The following is a 20,764-nucleotide window of genomic DNA, read 5'->3' on the forward strand; positions in this document are numbered from 1 at the left end:
AAATATCTAATGTAAATGACTAGTTAATGGGTGCAGCAAACCAACATGGCACATGTATACATAGGTAACAAATCTGCATGTTGTGCACATGTACCCTAGAACTTAAAGTAAAATTTAAAAAAAAAAAGAGAGAGGGACTTAATTGGGTCATGGTTCCACTGGCTGTACAGGAAGCATGGCTGGGGCGGCCTCAGGAAACTTACGACCATGGCAAAAAATGATGGGAAGGCAAGCATGTATTACATGGCTCACAATCTAATAAGTATCTACCCAGCGTGAAGAAGGATAATTACAAAATGCTTGCCACATATTGTTCTTCATTTATGCATGATAGTATTTTTTTTGCATTTTAACAGGTTTACAGAATTAGAATTACTTTCAGGTTGTGATACCTTGTTCTTCAAATCTTTTTTTTTTTTTTCATTTCTTTCTTTTTTTGAGATGGGGGTATGGATGGCGTTGCTCTGATGCCCAGGCTGGAGAGCAGTGGAGCAATCATTGGTCACTGCAGCCTTGATCTCCTGGGCTCAAGCAATCCTCCCATCTCAGCCTTCTGAGTAGCTGGGTCTACAAGCACTCGCCTCCAAGCCTGGCTGATTTTATTTCCCTTTTTTGTAGTACAGACAAGGTGGTGTTATGTTGTCCAGGCTGGTCTTGAGCTCCTAGGCTCAAGCAATCCTTCTGCGTTGGCCTCCCAAAGTGTTGGGATTACAGGCATGAGCCACTGCACATGGCCTAAATCTTTTTCAGTCATGCTTGCCCATAACCTGTGTTCCATAAGAAACCATATAAAATAATCCCGTTCTTTTCTTTTGAGTAGTGTCATTAGAAATTATTAATAGGGGCCAAGCATGGTGGCTCATGCCCGTAACCCAGCACTTTGGGAGGCTGAGGCTAGAGGATCACTTGAGCTCAGGAGTTTGAGACCAACCTGGGCAACATAATGAGATCCCATCTCTTTAAAAATAAATAAATAAATAATTTTAAAAGAAGAAATTATTAATAGACTTTTATTAGAAGAAGAAAACCATTATATATCATGTCTGGATTTCAGTTAACTCTCTCTGGACCTAATCTACTTTGACAACAGATGGTGTATAACACAGGGCATGTTTACTTGATAAGTAATAAAAAAGATGAGTATTTAATTATATTAAAAACAATACTCTAGGCTGGGAGTGGTGTCTCATGCCTGTAATCCCAGCACTTTGGGAGGCCGAGGCCAGTGGATCACGTGAGGTTGGAGGTCAACACCAGCTTGACCAACATGGTGAAACCTTGTCTCTACTAAAAATACAAAAATTAGCTGGGCTTGGTGGCCTGTGCCTGTAGTCCCAGCTACTAGGGAGGCTGAGGCAGGAGAATTGTTTGAACCAGGGAGGCGGAGGTTGCAGTGAGCCAAGATCGCACCATTGCACTACACCCTGGGCAACAGAGTGAGACCCCATCTCAAAAAAAAAAAAAAAAAAAGGCTATCATAAATATTGATAGTTTCCCAATGATTTGGTTGAGAAAAGCTAGAAGGGATAGCTAACTTGCTAAGTAAGATCATCAAGATTTTAAAGGATCTCAATAGGCTGGAATAATGGACTGACTGATTTCTAATAAGATACTGATTTATAATAATTTCATAAGGGTAAATAATTTTGAATTTATTTTCAAAAATCAAGTTTATTAGCTCCAATATATGTGGAAAATATCATAGAGGCATTATTTTGTAGTAAACTTGATATGAACCTATATGTTTTTGCTGTCTAAAAAGTCAATATTCATCTACATGAATACCATTTAGAATGAATGGTTGATTGGGGTTCCTGAAGATTAGGAAAAAATAAATATAAAAAAGTAAAAATAGAATGACTGATAATGGTGCTAATCTACTGTGGTCAAAATACTTCTTGAATATGGAATTCAGTTTGGGAATGGTGCACTTTAAGAGATAGAAGAAAAATTGGAGCATGTCCAGAAACAAAAAAGTAGAAATGTGAGGAAATTCCACTGTGTACATGAAGAAATTTTGAAGGAAATAGAATATTTAACCAAGGGTGGGGGGGGGGTGGAGAATTAGAACATAATTGGTTTCGTCACATATTTTAAGGCAGCAGTGTAAAAGAGAAGGGAGATTAATTTTGTTTGACTTTAGAAGATAGGATAGAAACAGGGTAAGACATTCCCACTTGGGCAACAGAGCGAGACCCTACTTCTAAAAGAAATATGGTAGTTTACAGGAGGCCGATTTCAAGAAATAAAATTGTCTACCTTAATATAGTTCCCTGTCACTGGAGGTATTGAAGTAAAGTCTATATGATCTTTTTTTGAAGATCTTCATGAAGAGTTCAAGTATTTATGAGGAGTTTTAGTTGAATATAGTGTATCTCCTTAGCCTTTAGATTCTTTGACATTTCATTCAATTAAAAATTTTCAAATATTACTATTTTCTGATACTAGTTAACTTTCTGAAGGCTTGATATTAGATTTTGGGAAGGCAGCAGAACATATATTTGATAAGATCATAGACTTTGGAGTGATTGTCTGTGTTTAGGTGTGGCTCTGCCACTTACTATTAAAGCTTTGTGATCTTGGTCAATTAACTTCCATATCTTTGAGGCTTTATCTAGACAAAAGCAATGTGTTTCCTCATTTGTAAAATGAGGATAATGGTTCCTACCTGATGAGGTTATTACAAAGATTTAATGACTTAATATTTGTAAAACGCTTAGAGCAGTAACAGGTATGTTGTAAGCACTATAAAAGTGTTATTAAAAAATAATGAGGATTTTTAGTAAAGGTTTTAAGGGACTCTAGGTTTAAGATTGAATTCTATTTTATACTGTACATTTAAATGTTGAAATACATAGTTTTTATTTTCATTTTGATCTTTTGGTGCTGTTTTATTTTTAAATAACAGGGAGTTTTTTCATGCCATAATTTAAAAATAATAAATCTAATAAGGTCAGTGAATTAATGATCCTGTGCTATGTAAATGTTTAATGTTTACACATTAAAAACTTAATTATTTTGTTGTTTTCCCCTACATGTACTGTATATGAAGTTTAAATTCCAAAGTGTTTCACCCCTAACTTATTTTAAGACCTGGCTTTCATCACTTTCTTTTTGCTTACCCCAAATGCAACAATTCCCTTGTTTAACCAACTTAACTTATGCATCTGGAATTGCAACACAAAGGTCCCAAAACAGCACTTAAGAAACTATGATTTATACTTAATGTGTTACAGGTGGCTTCTTAGGAAAAATGCTTATTTCTAATGTCATTAAAATGATAAATTTCTAAATTCTCAAGTTCTATTTCTGTTAAAAGTTTACTGTGGTTCATTTTCTTCCAAATTTGGTTTTGCATACACATTCCCAAATATTTTTGACCTTATGTTTACAAAAGCAAAATTACTATTAAAATTCTAGTAGAAGTAGATGGATATTAACAAATTCAGCAATAGAATTTCCTGCTATTAAAACATCATAAGTTGTTTAGACTAATCTATGCCAGACTTTATAACATATTCTAGAGATCATCTGGCTAAAAAATTTACATTAGATCGCTATCAAAATCAAGAGGAATGTAATGGATAAGGCAATCTCAAATATAAATTACAACAAAATAAGCAACTACAATAGATTTTAACATTGAATTCTGAGAGATTAACTAGCAGCCAATTTATGTCCTTTGAGAATTTTAGCTCAGTTTCTAGTTTTTAAAAAGTGGTTTACAATGAAATAAATGTGATAATCATGTCTTAAAAACACATTTGACCATACCTTTGCTAAGTTAATGTTTTCCATTTAAAAGTTACTTTAAAAATGTAGATAGAGACCAAACATGATTTCTAGTAGCTTTGGTGTGTTACTGAGAACATCTATTGATTTAAAGGAAAAAAGTGTATTGACCTATAGTAACACAACTAGGCTGAATTTTAGGTATATATTTATTTACCAATTAAATAACCATCATTTCAGCATAAAAGATAATCCTGTATAACTGTTGTGATATTTTAGGAGAATTTATTTTTGATGATTATTAAATGAAGATGGGTCTTTTCAAAATTTTAACTATGATAAATGAGCTTTAAAAGTGCTATGAAGACAGCCATTTCTGTGTTTTCTAATGTTTAATGCCATTGTGTTCCTGATGAATGAGCATATGAACAAGCTGTGTTAGCCTAATTTGCCCCAGTTTTCCTTGTTCTCATGGCTACTCTTAAGGAAAGAGAGTAGATCTACTGATTGTTGGGCCTGCCGTGGACAGAATTTTCTATCCAGTATTTAGGTCACTTGGCTGATAAAATGGTTTCTGGGATTACGAACAATTTTCTGTGTTTGAATGTCTCCCTGTAACTAAAGAAAGTAAATTTAGTACCATCTTTGCAATATTCAAGTCCGTAATAATGGGGTTGTGTCTTCTGAGCCTGTGGACCATAGAAAACCCCCAATCTACTACTGAACATGCAGGAGAAACTCAATATAGAAGCAACTAGGATTTTCCCTAATTGTTTTCTTGTTCCGACACTTACAAAAACTCTTATTGTGCCTACTTTATGTCAGACCCTATGCTATATACTAATAATATTTTTAAAACAAAACAAAAATGCCCATTTTCAAGGACTTTATAATCTAGTGAGAGTCAGAAAAATAAGAAAAGCTTTTAATACAGTTTGAAAATGCTATCATAGGGTGCTAAAAGAACATAGCAAAGATGTGCCTAATTATACCTGAGATGGCTTGGGAAGGTTATCTGGATAAGGTAATGACTGAATTAAGATGCAAATTTTGTGGAAATTACTAGGGAACATTTAGGGTAAAATAAGAGGATGGTAAGTATATCCCAAGCAAAGAACAGCATTTGCAAAGGCAAAGACGTTAAAGAGTGTGTGGTATATTGTTAAAAAACACTAAATATTTTGGTATAGCCAGTAAACAGGAGCTTATTGTTAGAGTGCAGAAATATTTCTGGAAAGGCAAAGTCCAGGTCAAGAAGTGTTTTCAAGAAAATCCCATGATTTAAAATTTTATTCTGAATATGACACATTGTTAGACGGTTTTGTAGTAGCCATACTACCATTTTCTGAGGTTGTATGAGATATACATACAGCAAAGTGCGTTAAGTCTAAAACTCTATGAATGGAAATATGTAAACACCTCTGTAACTACCACTCAGATTAAAATATTGAACACTTCTAGCACTCCAGATTCTCTCATGCCTCTTTCTTATCTATAACTATCCTTCATCCAGACAACAATTATTCTAACTTATATTACCATGGATTAATTTTGCCTTCTCTCATACTCTTTCTAAACTTAAAAAAATTATTCTTTCACTCAACAGAATATTTGTGAGATTCATCCATGTTAATACATCGCAGTACTAGGTGTTTTTTTCTTACTGCTGGGTAGTCTCTAGTTGTATGATTTTGTCAGTTTGTACATTCTACTATTCACTAACATTTGCATTGTTTTCATTTGTTTGCTACAATAAAATAAAAGTACTATAAATGTTCTTTGCATATGTTGATATGTTGTTTGAATTCATATATGCATTCAGTTCTTTTGAGTGGGTTCTTTTGCAGTGAATTGGATTTCTGGGCTTAGTAGATACTGCCAAAAAGTTTTCTAAAATGGTTGTACCAATTTATACTTTCACCATCAATGTATGAGTTCTAATTGATCTACATTTTCTTTGATTCTTAATTTTTTCATTACTAGTTATTCTGGTGGGGTGTGATATCTCATTGTAGTTGTAAATTGCATTTCCCGGATGATAATGATGTGGCTACTTATTGGTCACTTGAATATCTTCTGTTAGGAGGACCTGTTCAATTCTTTTGTCCATTTTAATGTTTAAAAAATGTTTTCTTTTATCTTATTTGTAGGAATTCTGTATAAACTCAGGATACAAACAAAGGTTATATGTATGTATTTTGAATCTCTTCTCTGCGTTGTTGCCTTCCTTTTCACTCTCTTACTGCTGGTTTTTTGTTTGTTTGTTTGTTTAAGGCGAAGTTTCACTCTTATTGCCCAGGGTGGAGTGTGGTGGCACGATCTTGGCTCACTGCAACCTGTGCCTCCTGGGTTCAAGCAATTCTCTGCCTCAGCCTCCCGAGTAGCTGGGATAACAGGTGTCCGCCACCACGCCCAGCTAATTTTTTGTATTTTTAGTAGAGACGGGGTTTCACCATGTTGGCCAGGCTGGTCTTGAACTCCTGATCTCAGGTGATCTACCCACCTCAGCCTTCTTACTGGTGTTTTTGATGAATTAAAGCTCTTAATGAAGCTCAATTTATTAATTTTTATTTTACAGTTAGTGTTTATTTGTATCCTGATTAATCTTTGTCTACAACAAAGTCATAAAGATATTCTTCTATGTTTTTCCTCCATAAACTTTATTTTGTCTTCATATTTAGATTCGTGATTCATCTCAACTATTCTTATGGATGGTATGAGTTAGAGGTTAAGTTTTGTTGTTTCTCATACAGGTATTCAATTGTCTAGCAACATTTGTTTAAAAAATTTTTTTCTACTTAATTACAGTTACAATTTCATTGTAAATCAGGTGACTGTACATGTGTGAATCTATTTCTGAAGTCCCTATTCTGCACCATTATTGTGCCAATACCACAATAATCACTCTAACTTTATAGTAAGTCTTAAAATCTTGTTCTTTGTCAAGATTATCTTGGCTATCCTAGGTCCTTTACATTTGCATATAAATTTTAGAATCAGCTTGTCAATTTCCACAAAGTTCAAACCTGGAATTTTGATTCGGATTGCATTTAATATATAGATAAAGTTGTGGGAAATTGGCATCTTATTATTATTAAGGTTTTTTCCTCCATTAACATAAATTATCTTTTTATGAAGATCTTCTTCAGTTTCTCCTAGCAATGTCTAGGAGTTTTCACTGTAAAGTTCTTTCACATCTTTTGGTAGATTTATTCCTAGGTATTGGCTTTTTAAGCACTATTGTCAATGGTGTTGCTTTATAAATTTCACTTTCCACTATTTGTAGCTAGTATATAGAAATATAATTAATTTTTATATATTAACCTTGTATCCACCTACCTTGCTAAATACACTTTTTTTTTTTTTTTTTGAGACAGGAGTTTCGCTCTTGTTGCCCAGGCTGGAGTGCAATGGCGTGATCTCGGCTCACTGCAACCTCCGCCCCGCCCCAGGTTCAAGCAATTCTCCTGCCTCAGCCTCCTGAGTAGCTAAGATTCCAGGCGTGCGCCTCCATGCCCAGCTAATTTTGTGTTTTTAGTAGAGATGGGGTTTCTCCATGTTGGTCAGGCTGGTCTCAAACTCACCATCTCAGGTGATCTGCCCACCTTGGCCTCTCAAAGTGCTGGGATTACAGGCGTGAGCCACTGCACCCGGCCCAATACACTTTTTTTTTTGTAGAATTTCTATTATATACAATATGTTATCTGCAATAATGTATTTTTTACTTTCTTTCCAATCTTTATACCTTGAACTTTTTTTATTGCACTGGTTAGGACTTCTAGTATAATACTAAATAGATAGTAGTGAACATTGTTGTCATGTTTCCAAATTCGGGGGGAAAGTGTTACTCCTATATCCTAGTGGTAGGCTTTGTGCAGTTGCTTTTTATCAGTCTTTAAAAGTTTTTTTTCTTAGTTTGCTGAAAGTTTTTATCAGGAATAGGTGTTAAACTTTATCAAATGCTTTTGTTGCAGCTATTGAGATTATCATATTGTTTTTCTTCTTATTGTGTTAATGTGGTAATTAAATTAATTGATTTTTCAAATGTTAAACCCACTTTACTTCCAATCTAACTTGGTCATCATATGTTATCCTTTCCACATATCACAAGGTCTAATTTGTTAATACCTTCTTCAGGATTTTGGCATCTAAATTCATAGGAGATATTGGCCTGCAATTTTCCTTTTTTATATTGTCTTTGTCAAGTGTTAGAGTTAGGCTGGCTACATAAAATGAGTTGAGAAGCGTTCATTCTTTCACTATAGTTTTAAAGAGTTGTTCATATTGGTGTTATTTCTTTTCTTAAATGTTTGGAATAATTCTCCAGTGAAACCATCTAGGCATGAAATTTTCTTTGTGAAAAGGGTTTTAATTATGAATACTGTCTTTTTTTTTTAACAGATCATTCAGATTTTTTATTTCCTTCCTTCCTTCTTTCCTTCCTTCCTTCCTCCCTCCCTCTTCCTCCCTCCCCCCTTGCTTCCTTCTCTTCCTTCCTTCCCTTCCTTCCTTCCTTCCCTTCCTTCCTTCCCTTCCTTCCTTCCCTTTTTCCTTCCTTCTTTATATATTGTGAAACTATGTTATTATGTGCATACAAATTTAGGATTGTTTTATGTTGCTTTTGAATTGAAATGTTATTGATTATGTCTTTCTTTATATCTAGCAATACATCTGCCTTAAAGTTTACTTTTTCCCACATGAACAAAACCATAATAGTTTTCTTTTGGTTAGGGTTTCTTTTCTTCTCTTTTTTGAGACAGAGTTTCACTCTTGTCGCCAGGCTAGATAGAGTACAATAGTAAAATCTCGGCTCACTGCAACCTCCACCTCCTGAGTTCAAGTGATTCTCCTGCCTTAGCCTCCCAAGTAGCTGAGACTATAGGCGTACACCACTACATCGGGCTAATTTTTTTGTATTTTTAATAGAGACAGGGTTTCACCATTTTGGCCAGGCTAGCCTCGAACTCCTGACCTCAGGTGATCTGCCCACTTTGACCTCCCAAAGTGCTGGGATTACAGGCTTGAGCTACTGCACCAGCCAGTTAGGGGTTTATTTTCAACCTTTCTCTGTTCTTTTTTTTTTTTTTTTTGAGATGGAGTTTGCTCTTTTCACTCTTGCTGCCCAGGCTGGAGTGCAATGGCACGATCTTGGGTCACTGCAACCTCTGCCTCCTGGGTTCAAACAATTCTCCTGCCTCAGCCTCCTGGGTTCAAGCAATTCTCCTGCCTCAGCCTCCCAAGTAGCTAGGATTACAGGCACATGCCACCATGCCCAGCTAATTTTTGTATTTTTAGTAGAGACTATGTTGGCCAGGCTAGTCTTGAACTCCTGACCTCAGGTGATCCACCCGCCTCTGCCGGCCAAAGTGCTGGGATTACAGGTGTGAGCCACCACGCCTGGCCTGTTCTTATATTTATAGCATGTTCTCTGTAAAAAGCACACAATCGGATCTTGTTTTTCGTCATTTTGACAATATTTTTCTTTTATTTGGAATGTCCATGTACATCTAATATAAGTACTCATATATTTAGAGTTAAACTTAACCATCTTGCCTTTTGTTTTCTGTCTCATTTATCTTTGTTTCTTTACTTCTCCTTTCCTATTGTCACCTTCCTCCTCCTCATCCTCTTGTTCTTGACTAGTTGAGAATTTTTAGTTATACATTTTTTGGTATTAGTCTCTTAAAGATCACCTTAGAGCAAGGTTTCTTCATCTCACCACTATTGACATTTTGGAGCTGATATTTTTTGTTGTGGGAGGCTGTCCTGTGCCTTGTAGGATATTTAGCAGCATCTCTGGCCTCTACCCAGTAGCAGCATTACCCCTTCTCCATTGTGACATCCAAAAATATCTCCAGACATTGGCAAATGTCCCCTGGGGTGGCAAAAATCAACCCTGGTTGAAAATTACCACTCCAGAGCAGTGCTGTGCAATAGATATATAAAAGCAAGCCATATACGTAATTTTAAATTTTGTCATAGTCACATTAAAAAAGCAAAAAGAGAGGTTACATTAATTTGAATAATGTTTTTATTTAACCAAATGTACCCAACATACTATCATTTCAAGACATATTTAATATAAAAAATTGTTATGAGATATTTTACATTCTTTCATACTACAGCTTCCAAATATGGTGGATGTTTTATTCTTACATTGCATCTCAATTTGAGCTAGTCACATCAGGTGCTCCATAGTGACATGTGGCTACTAGCTATCAGATTACACAATACTCTCGAGACCTCTTTATATTTGACTCATTATACTCACTAATCAATAAGGCAGTAAATACGGTAAAAATAAATCAGTACTTCTACAACAATAGAGAAATCTTACAACAGTTTAATTCCTTTTATCCCCCTTCAACCTTTTGTAGTGTTGTCATATATTTTATTTCTATATATGGAATAAACCTCACAAGACACCATAGATGCTCCTCAACTTATGATGGGGTTATGTTCAGATAAATCCATTCTAAATTGAAGATATCATAAGTCAAAAATACATTTAGGGCCGAACCCAGTGGCTCACGCCTATAATCCCAGTATTTTGGAAGGCTGAGGCGGGAGGATCGCCTGAGTCCAGGAGTTAAAACCCAGCCTGGGAAATCTGGGGAGACTCTGCCTCTACAAAAATTAAAAAAAAAAAATTAGCCAGATGTGGTAGCATGCACGTGTGGTCCCAGTTACTCAGGAGGCTGAGGCGGGAGGATTACTTGAGCCTAGGAAGTTGAGGCTGCAGTGAGTCCTGTTCTTGCCACTGCACTCCAGCCTGGGCAACAGAGCAAGACCCTGTCTCAATTTTTTATTTTTTTTTTTAAAAAAAGCATTTAATCGGCCGGGCGCGGTGGCTCACGCCTGTAATCCCAGCACCTTGGGAGGCCGAGGCAGGTGGATCACGAGTTCGGGAGATCAAGACCATCCTGGCTAACATGGTGAAACCCCGTCTCTACTAAAAATACAAAAAATTAGCTGGGCGCAGTGGCGGGCGCCTGTAGTCCCAGCTACTTGGGAGGCTGAGGCAGGAGAATGGCGTGAACCCGAGAGGCGGAGCTTGCAGTGAGCCGAGATCGTGCCATTGCACTCCAGCCTGGGCGACAGAGCGAGACTCCATCTCAAAAAAAAAAAAAAAAAAGCATTTAAAAACCTAATCTACCTGGCATCATAGCTTAGAGTAGCCTACCTTCAGTATGCTCGGGACACTTACCTCAGCCTACATGGGCAAAATTAACACAAAGCCTACTTTATAACAAAGTGTTGAATATCTCATGTAACTTACCAAATATGATACTGAAAATGAAAAACAGAATGGTTGTATGGGTACTCAAAGTATGATTTCTACTGAATGTTATTGCTTTTGCACCATTGTAGAGTTGAAAACTCTTAAGTCGGACCATTGCAAGTTGGGAACCATCTGTATTATTGTCGCTTTTTAAAAAATCTGGTTACTTTTATACTGACTCACATATTTACCACTCTGTTATTTTTCATTTCTCCCGCAGCTCTGTACTTCATCTGGGATCATTTTCCTTCAGCCTAAAGAACTTCTTCTAGAATTTATTATTGTGTGGATTTTCTAGAAATAAATTCACTTAGTTTTTGTTTTCTGGGTTTTGTTTTTTCCTTTGGTCCAAAGTTGTTTTTTTTTTTTTTTATGATACACAGTCTCACTGTGTCGCCCAGGCTGGAGTGTAGTGGTGCTATCTCAGCTCACTGCAACCTCTGCCCCCCAGATTCAAGCGATTCTCCTGCCTTGGCCTCCCAAGTAGCTGGGAGTAATTACAGGCATGCACCACCATGCTCAGCTAATTTTTGTATTTTTAGTGAAGACAGGGTTGCACCATGTTGGCCAGGCTGGTCTTGAACTCTTGGCCTCAAGTGATCTGCCCGCCTCGGCCTCCCAAAGTGCTGGGATTACAGGCATGAGCCACCGTGCCCAACCTATCTCACATTATTTTGAAAAAAACTTTTTCTTGGTATAGAATTCTAGGTTGGGAATTTTTTTCTTTTAGCAAGTGAATGATGTCATTCCATATTCTTTGTTGCTTCTGCTGAAAAGTCAGTTGGAAATCTTATTATTGCTCTTTTAAAGATAATGCTTCATTTTTTTCTAGCTGATTTTAATATTTTAGTTTTTTATCTCTGATTTCAGAAGTTTTACCAAATTGTATCTGGGCATGGTAATCTTTGCATTTATCCTGAACCTCTTGAATATGTATTTTATTTAATATACATGTATTTTTTGAGACAGGGTCTCACTCTGTTGTCCAAGCTGGGTTCAGTGGTGCAATTATGGTTCACTGCAGCCTTAACTTCCTGGGCTCAGATAATCCTCCCACCTCAGCCTTGCGAGTATCTGGGACCAGAGGTGCACACCACCACGTCCAGCTAATTTTTTTTGGTATTTTTTAGTAGAAATGGGGTTTCACCATGTTGCCAAGACTGGTCTCAAACTCCAGAGTTCAAGCAATCCACCTGCACTGGCTTCCAAAAGTTCTGGGATTGTATGCGTGAGCCACTGCACCTGGCCTGATACATTTTTTAAATCAATTTAAGAAAATCCTTGGCCATTATTTCTTTAAATATTGCTTCAGCCCCATTCTCTTTCTGTTCTCCATTCAAAATTCCAATTATATATATGTTAGGCGATTTGAATCTGTCCTGCATGTCTTTTATTACTGTTGTTTTTCTTATTCTTTCTTTCTATGTTCAGTTTGAATATTTTTATTGGACCTGTTTTTGTGTTCACTAGTCTTTCTAATATGTCCTTAAACCCATTTGATTAGTTTATTATTTCATTTCTGGATTGTTCATTTGATTCTTTTAAATAAATTTTAATTGACTAGACATTTTCACTCTACTTTTTCACCTACTTTTATATCTCTTCTTCAATTATTTTTTTAAAATTTGTAATAGTGATTTTTAATTTTTTGGGGCCAGGAATGGTGGCTCACTCCTGTAAATCCCAACACTTTGGGAGGCCAAGGCAGGCTGGTCACTTGGGGCCAGGAGTTTGAGACCAGCTTGGCCAACATGGCAAAACCCCATCTCTAAAAAAAAAAAAATTAAATTAAATTAAAATATTTGTCTGCTAATTCCACCATATAGATCATGGGTGGATTTGGCTCTGTTTGTTTTTTATCTTGATTATTGATATCCTTTTTCTTCCTCCTATATGCGTTATAATTTTAACTATATGCATATATTGTGTATAGTAGAAAGTACAGGTGATACTATTTTCCCCCAGAGATGGTGCAAACTTTTCTTTGTAAACTAGATGTGGTAAGGTTAAAATCACCACATCCAATCTGGAATTGAGCTAGGTTGGAGCTGAGGTAGAGTTTTAATGAAACTTAGTTCACCTCTGATTTATACCTGTTCCTTAGAGGTGACCCTTCTGAGCTTTTTGTTGAAAGACTGGTAGGTCCAAAGTACTTGCCTACTGTAGGGAAAGCCTGAAATACCAATGGAGAGTCATCTGTCCTTCAGAGATTTGAACACCATGAAATCACAAGACATTTTACTCTGCCTTTCCAGCCAGCAACATGCTCAAGTGTGACCATTTCAGGCTTCTGATTGAAAGCCTCGTGAGTCCCTGTCTCCTCAGCATTTTTCTGTGCTTTGGAGTTTTAAACTTAATCCTTTCGTGCTTCTCTCCCCATGCAGTTTTACAATCTGGCGGATTTCTTAAGAAGGGAGACCTGTTGTGTATTTGTTGCAGGACCATTCACTTAATTTTAGCAAGGCTCTTTGTCTTCTAAGCGTCATGAAATTTCACTCTGCCTTCCTGGCCTAGGCCCACCAGCTTCCTGCTTCACTCTGTGAGAAAATGTCCCATGTGATAAACTGGTGGCACATTTGTAGCACCTTTAAATTCCAATCCATTATGCCAGCCCATGTAGTTGTCAAATGCTCTTCTGTTTCTTTCCCCCAGGGGAATCATTCTTATTAGGCCAAGCGCAATTCCTCAGTCTGTGCCTAGAATAAGATAGTATGAGAAAGGAAAAGTCATTGCCAGCTTATCTAGCAAAAAAACTCTTCCTGCTGAAATTTTAATTCATCTAAATGAACACTGATGTATTGAAAAATGATTTTTGTGATCTTTCTTTCTTTTTCTTTTCTTTTTTTTCCCTTTGAGACAGAGTCTCACTCTATCTCTCAGGCTGAAGTGCAGTGGCACAATCTCAGCTCACTGCAACCTCCACCTCCTGGGTTCAAGCGATTCTCCTGCCTCAGCCTCCCAAGTAGCTGGGATTACAGGGGCATGCCACTATGCCTGGCTAATTTTTGTATTTTTAGTAGAGACAGAGTTTCACCATGTTGACCAGACTGGTCTTGAACTCCTGGCCTCAAGTGATCCACCTGCCTTGGCCTCCCAGAGTGCTGGGATTACAGGCGTGAGCCACTGTGCCCGGCTTTATCTTTTTTTCTAGTTGTTGCAGCAGAATATTCATCTATCTTTCCTACTCTATCCTATCTACAAGATGAATTATTGTGACTTAAAGTGAATTTTCCATACTACTAATTAAGTAGAGCTGTTGTCATATATTTATTGGGCATTTGCATTTCTCTTTTTATGAAATATATGTTAAGTTTTTGCCTCTTTTTTCTACTAGGTTGTTTACTATTTATTGATTTGAAGGAGCTTTTTACATATTCTTCTAGAATGGGTCTTTTTTAAGTTTTATGTATTACAAATATCTCCTCCCCCTCTGTGAATTTTTTGTTACTTTTCTGTCAGTATGTAATACATCATAATAAAAAAGGTTAAAAATATTTTGGGAGATGTTGAGATTGAGACACCTGTGGCCTATCCAAGTGCTAATATCTGGACCACAGATGTAGATTTCGGAGTATACCTGGACACTTTATGAATTGCTTCAGATTCTTCACTAGTCTTCCTGACCATCAGCTGCTTGCTTTGCCCCAGTGGCTGCATCAATGGCCAGTGTGTCTATTTGATTCTTCTCTCTTTTCTTTTTTATTAGTCTGGCTAGTGATCTGGCTATTTTGTTAATCTTTTCAAAAAACCAGCTCCTGGATTCACTGATTTTTTGAAGGGTTTTTCGTGTCTCTATCTCCTTCAGTTCTGCTCTGATCTTAGTTATTTCTTGTCTTCTGCTAGCTTTTGAATTTGTTTGTTCTTGCTTCTCTAGTTCTTTTAATTATGATATTAGGGTCTCGATTTTAGATCTTTCCCGCTTCCTCCTGTGGGCATTTAGTGCTATACATTTCCCTCTAGACACTGCTTTAGCTGTGTCCCAGAGATTCTGGTACGTTGTGTCTTTGTTCTCATTTGTTTCAAAGAACTTATTTATTTCTGCCTTAATTTCATTATTTACCCAGTAGTCTTGAATAAACTCAGGAGCAGGTTTATTCAGTTTCCATGTAGTTGTGTAGTTTTCAGTGAGTTTCTTAATCCTGAGTTCTAATTTGATTGCACTTGGTCTGAGAGACTGTTTGTTATGATTTCTGTTCTTTTGCATTTGCTGAGGAGTGTTTTACTTACAATTATGTGGTCAATTTTAGAATAAGTGCCATGTGGTGCTGAGAAGAATGTATATTCTGTTGATTTGGGGTGGAGAGATCTGTAGATGTCTATTAGGTCCACCTGGTCCAGAGCTGAGTTGAAGTCCTGAATATCCTTGTTAATTTTCTCTCTTGTTGATCTGTCTAATATTGACAGTGGGGTGTTAAAGTCTCCCACTGTTATTGTGTGGGAGTCTAAGTCTCTTTGTAGGTCTCTAAGAACTTGCTTTATGAATCTGGGTGCTCCTGTATTGGGTGCATATATATTTAGGATAGTTAGCTCTTCTTGTTGCATTGATCCCTTCACCATTATGTAATGCCCTTCTTTGTCTTTTTTGATTTTTGTTGGTTTAAAGTCTGTTTTATCAGAGACTAGGATTGCAACCCCTGTTTTTTTTTTTTTTTTTTTTTTGCTTTCCATTTGCTTTGTAAATATTCCTCCATCCCTTTATTTTGAGCCTATGTGTGTCTTTGCACGTGAGATGGGTCTCCTGAATACAGCACACTGATAGGTCTTGACTCTTTATCCAACTTGCCAGTCTGTATCTTTTAATTGGGGCATTTAGCCTGTTTACATTTAAGGTTAATATTGTTATGTGTGAATCTGATCCTGTCATTATGATGCTAGCTGGTATTTTGGCCATTAGTTGATGCAGTTTCTTCATACTGTCAATGGTCTTTACAATTTGGTATGTTTTTGCAGTGGTTGGTACCCATTTTTCCTTTCTATATTTAGTGCTTCCTTCAGGAGCTCTTGTAAGGCAGGCCTGGTGGTGATAAAATCTCTCAGCATTTGCTTGTCTGTAAAGGATTTTATTTCTCCTTTGCTTATGAAGCTTAATTTGGCTGGATATGAAATTCTGGGTTGAAAATTCTTTTCTTTAAGAATGTTGAATATTGCCCCCCACTATCTCTGGGTTGTAGGGTTTCTGCAGAGAGATCCACTGTTAGTCTGATGGGCTTCCCTTTGTGGGTAACCCGAGCTTTTTCTCTGGCTGCCCTTAACATTTTTTCCTTCATTTCAACCTTGGTGAATCTGATGATTATGTGTCTTGGGGTTGCTCTTCTCAAGGAGTATCTTTGTGGTGTTCTATTTCCTGAATTTGAATGTTGGCCTGTCTTGCTAGGCTAGGGAAGTTCTCCCGGATAATATCCTGAAGAGTGTTTTCCAACTTGATTCCATTCTTCCCGTCACTTTCAGGTACACCAATCAAACGTAGGTTTGGTCTTTCCACATAGTCCCATATTTATTGGAGGTTTGTTCATTCCTTTTCCTTCTTTTTCCTCTAATCTTGTCCTCAGGCTTTATTTCATTAAGTTGATCTTCAATCTCTGATATCCTTTCTTCCGCTTGATTGATTCGGCTATTGATACTTGTGTATGCTTCACAAAATTCTTGTGCTGTGTTTTTCAGCTCCATCAAGTCATTTATGTTCTTCTCTAAACTGGTTATTCTAGTTAGCAATTCCTCTAACCTTTTTTCAAGGTTCTTAGCTTCCTTGCATTGGATTAGAACATGCTCCTTTAGCTCGGAGGAGTTTGTTATTTCCCACCTTCTGAAGCCTACTTCTGTCAATTTGTCAAACTCATTCTCTGTCCAGTTTTGTTCCCTTGCTGGCGAGGAGTTGTGATCCTTTGGAGGAGAAGACGCATTCTGGTTTTTGGAATTTTCAGCCTTCTTGTGCTGGCTTTTCCTCAATTTTCGTGGATTTATCTACCTTTGGTCTTTGATGTTGGTTACCTTCAGATGGGGTTTTTGTGTGGACGTCATTTTTGTTGATGTTGATGCTATTCCTTTCTGTTTGTTAGTTTTCCTTCTAACAGTCAGGCCCCTCTGCTGCAGGTCTGCTGCAGTTTGCTGGAGGTCCACTCCAGACACTGTTTCCCTGGGTATCACCAGCAGAGCCTGCAGAACAGCAAAGATTGCTGCCTGTTCCTTCCTCTGGAAGCTTCGTCAGAGGGGCACCCGCCAGATGCCAGTCGGAGCTCTCCTGTATGAGGCGTCTGTCGACTCCCACTATGTGGTGTCTCCCAGTCGGGAGGCACGGGGGTCAGGGACCCACTTGAGGAGGCAGTCTGTCCCTTGGCAAAGCTTGAGTGCTGTGCTGGGAGATCCTCTGCTCTCTTCAGAGCCAGCAGGCAGGAATGTTTAAGTCTGCTGAAGCTGCGCCCACAGCCACCCCTTCCCCCAGGTGCTCTGTTCCAGGGAGATAGGAGTTTTATCTATAAGCCCCTGACTGGGACTGCTGCCTTTCTTTCAGAGAGGCCCTGCCCAGAGAGCAGGAATCTAGAGAGGCAGTCTGGCTACAGCGGCTTTACTGAGCTGCAGTGGGCTCTGCCCAGTTCAAACTTCCAAGTGGCTTTGTTTACACTGTGAGGGGAAAATCACCTACTCAATCCTCAGTAATGGTGGGCATCCCTCCCCCCACCAAGCTCGAGCATCCCAGGTCAACTTCAGACCACTGTGCTGGCAGCAAGAATTTCAAGCCAGTGGATCTTAGCTTGCAGGGCTCTGTGGGGGTGGGATCCACTGAACTAGACCACTTGGCTCCCTGGCTTCAGCCCCCTTTCCAGGGGAGTAAATGGTTCTGTCTCGCTGGGGTTCCAGGCACCACTGCAGTATGGAAAAAAATTCCTGCAGCTAGCTCAGTGTCTGCCCAAATGGCTGCCCAGTTTTGTGCTTGAAACCCAGGGCCCTGGTAGTGTAGGCACCTGAGGGAATCTTCTGATCTGCGGGCTGCGAAGACCGTGAAAAAATCGTAGTATCTGGGCCAAAGTGCCCAATCCCTCACGGCTTCCCTTGGCTAGGGGAGGGAGCTCCCCGACCCCTGGTGCTTTCCAGGTGAGACGACGCCCCACCCTGCTTTGGCTTACCCTCTGTGGGCTGCACCCACTGTCTAACCAGTCCCAGTGAGATGAGCCAGGTACCTCAGTTGGAAATGCAGAAATCACACTCCTTCTGTGTTGATCTCGCTGGGAGCTGCAGACCAGAGCTGTTCCTATTTGGCCATCTTACCAGCCACCTCCACATGGTGTTTCTTTATAACCTGCCCAAAGATGTCCTGCATGGGTAAGTTTCTGGTTATGTAACTTTGAGAAGTAATGGCCAGTTTAGTAATGAACCACATCAAATTTGCTCCCAATTTTTTCCTGCCTCAATTCCCTTTTTCCCTCACTCTTACATAAACAATTCAGCTTTGCCTCAGGATTGGTTTTCTAGGAAACCCAAACCTACAAATCTTGTAAGTTAGTAGTCTTTCCTTCTCTCCTTTAAATTCTATCCACTCTCCCAATCCATTTCCCTCCTCTGAAGTAAACAATGTTATTTTCAGGTCCTGCTCAAATAGTGCTTTTTCCAGTTTACTTCTTAGATTCTGTTTTTCATTCAATCCTGCTAGAACTTTTCCTCTTCTTTTCCTGTGACACTTACCATTTTTCTCCTTATAATTGTAACCTTTTCATTGAACAAGCTGGACCTGGTACAGTACTAGCACCAAGTAATTTTGTTCTTTCTCACTGATTTCTTCAAGCCTACTCTCTCAACTTTTTTATCTCCATTCCTGGATGACATCTCAGGCAAGCTTCACAGCTTTGTTGGTCACTTTTAGTAATTAAAAAACAAAAAAACAAAAACAAAAAACCTACCAGTTAATCAAATGAAGTCTCTTTTTTAAAATAAAAAAAGTCCAGTCCAAACTCTCCTACTTCAAACTCTCATACAATTTAAACTTATCCTGTACACAGTTTGGCCTGCTTTAGATGTAACAGCCTTAGTTGGGGAGAGTGACATAATTGACTTCTTTTTTACTTCACCACTTTGTGCTTCCACTCCTACTCCCCCATTCACAAGACTGTATTTTGGATTAGAACAAGGGAGAGGGAGGAGGTAAGGGGCAGAAAAATCTCACTTGACTGATGCAGTTATAATCTGCCTCCAGGGTGCTCTTTGTGGCAGTTGCACAATCAGTGGCTCTAACTTTAATAGAGCAGTTTTGTGGGCTTTTTTGTAGACCCCCTCTTTTAAGTTCCCTGGGTATTTCTCTGTTCTCAATGCCTATTCCAGCATATTAATTACAACTCCACCCAACATTATTTTTAAAAAAATCTTCCTTAGTTAAAAAATAAAAAATAAAAATCCAGCCTTAGTTTCTGGCAGTCCACCCATCTGCCTTGTCCCTCTCAAGAAGACCCAATCTGGCTCTCCGGCACCTTTCTAGGACAGGGATAGAAACTGAAGCCAGACCTCAATAAGTTGGCAACAAGATTTTCTTATACTTATTCTGAGTATAGCACCTTAGCATTCAATAAATGCTAAGTTTTGTTATACCTCAGTGCCTCCACTAGAAGTCAAGGTGTGGCCCAAAACTCTCAGCTTAGCAAGACTTTCTCTTGCACTAATTACTACTTTACTATCAAAATCTTCTTTGGGACCTTCAGGAGTAATCTTGTCTTGCCATTTATCTCTGTTATATCAATCACTACAAAAAGTCAGTTCACAGGTCACCCCTCTTACCCCAGATATAACCTCCATTAGACTATGCATATTTCATTACCTGACCCCTTTTCCCACCTACCTCTGCTACTCACTACCATATTAACAGCCTAGATCTTGTCTTACCTATAAACTATAACCTTTCTCTAATTTCCCTAATCAATTTCATGCATGTCAGTCTCTAACCATCATCTCCTGTCTTTCCACTCACTCCCTTTAAGCTCCTGACTTTAATAATTCTCAAAGTCACCTGAGACTTAGACCCTATTGCTCCTATGACCTTTTACTTGTCCTTCATTCCACTTATGACCTCACACCATTCTTACCTACTTTAAACTCTATGGTTAATGATTATAATTGTGCGGAGGGCCACACAACCTGCCTTGCATTCCTCTCACTTTGGCAAGACTAGTTAAATTACACTCTCTACCATTATTCTCACATAGCTAAATGTGACTGGAGAGGAACATAACAATATGGCCACTCTCACTTTAAATTTATCACCACTAGTCTTAAGTGGGCCATTAATGCTTTTCAGAAATTGTACTATATTACTCTACCACTCTCATAGAGAACTATTCATACCGTCTGTCACCTCAAATCTATAACTTTTCTCCCTCCCCTCTCTTCCCCTCACTCTGGACTGTGCTTGCCGAATGGGCTGAGCATGCTTCCATGATGTCTGGAGAGGGCCCTAAGGCAGAATGCAGGCTCACTGGAGGAGGAAATGGCAATGTGAGGTGAACTGGAATGGACTAACACAGATGTGGCTGAAATCAAGAGATGGCCTGTGAATATGTAACATGAGTGCCAGAGACATCTGCTACAGAGGGAGACATGTCATTGTTATAATAATTATTCTCAATTAGGAATGAAGTTGCCTAGGCCATGAGTGGTGACTCATGCCTGTAATCTCAGCACCCTGGGAGGCCGAGGCGGGAGGATCACTTGAGGCCGGAGTTCAAGACGATGGTGAAACCCCGTCACTACCAAAAATACAAAAATTAGCCA

The 20,764-nt window shown here is 38.4% G+C and overlaps 1 long non-coding RNA gene across 1 annotated transcript in view; it reads right to left on the reverse strand.

The window, feature by feature from the left end:
• Positions 1-8,118: 8,118 nt before the first annotated feature.
• Positions 8,119-20,764, reverse strand: part of LOC134731133 (uncharacterized) — a 39,802-nt gene continuing 27,156 nt past the window's right edge. Inside the window, exon 3 of the long non-coding RNA XR_010113250.1 lies at positions 8,119-18,308. This is a non-coding gene — a long non-coding RNA (uncharacterized LOC134731133). The remainder of the gene's footprint in view (positions 18,309-20,764) is intronic.

Source organism: Pan paniscus, chromosome 1 (genome assembly GCF_029289425.2).
Source record: "Pan paniscus chromosome 1, NHGRI_mPanPan1-v2.0_pri, whole genome shotgun sequence".
Taxonomy (NCBI): Eukaryota; Metazoa; Chordata; class Mammalia; order Primates; family Hominidae; genus Pan; species Pan paniscus.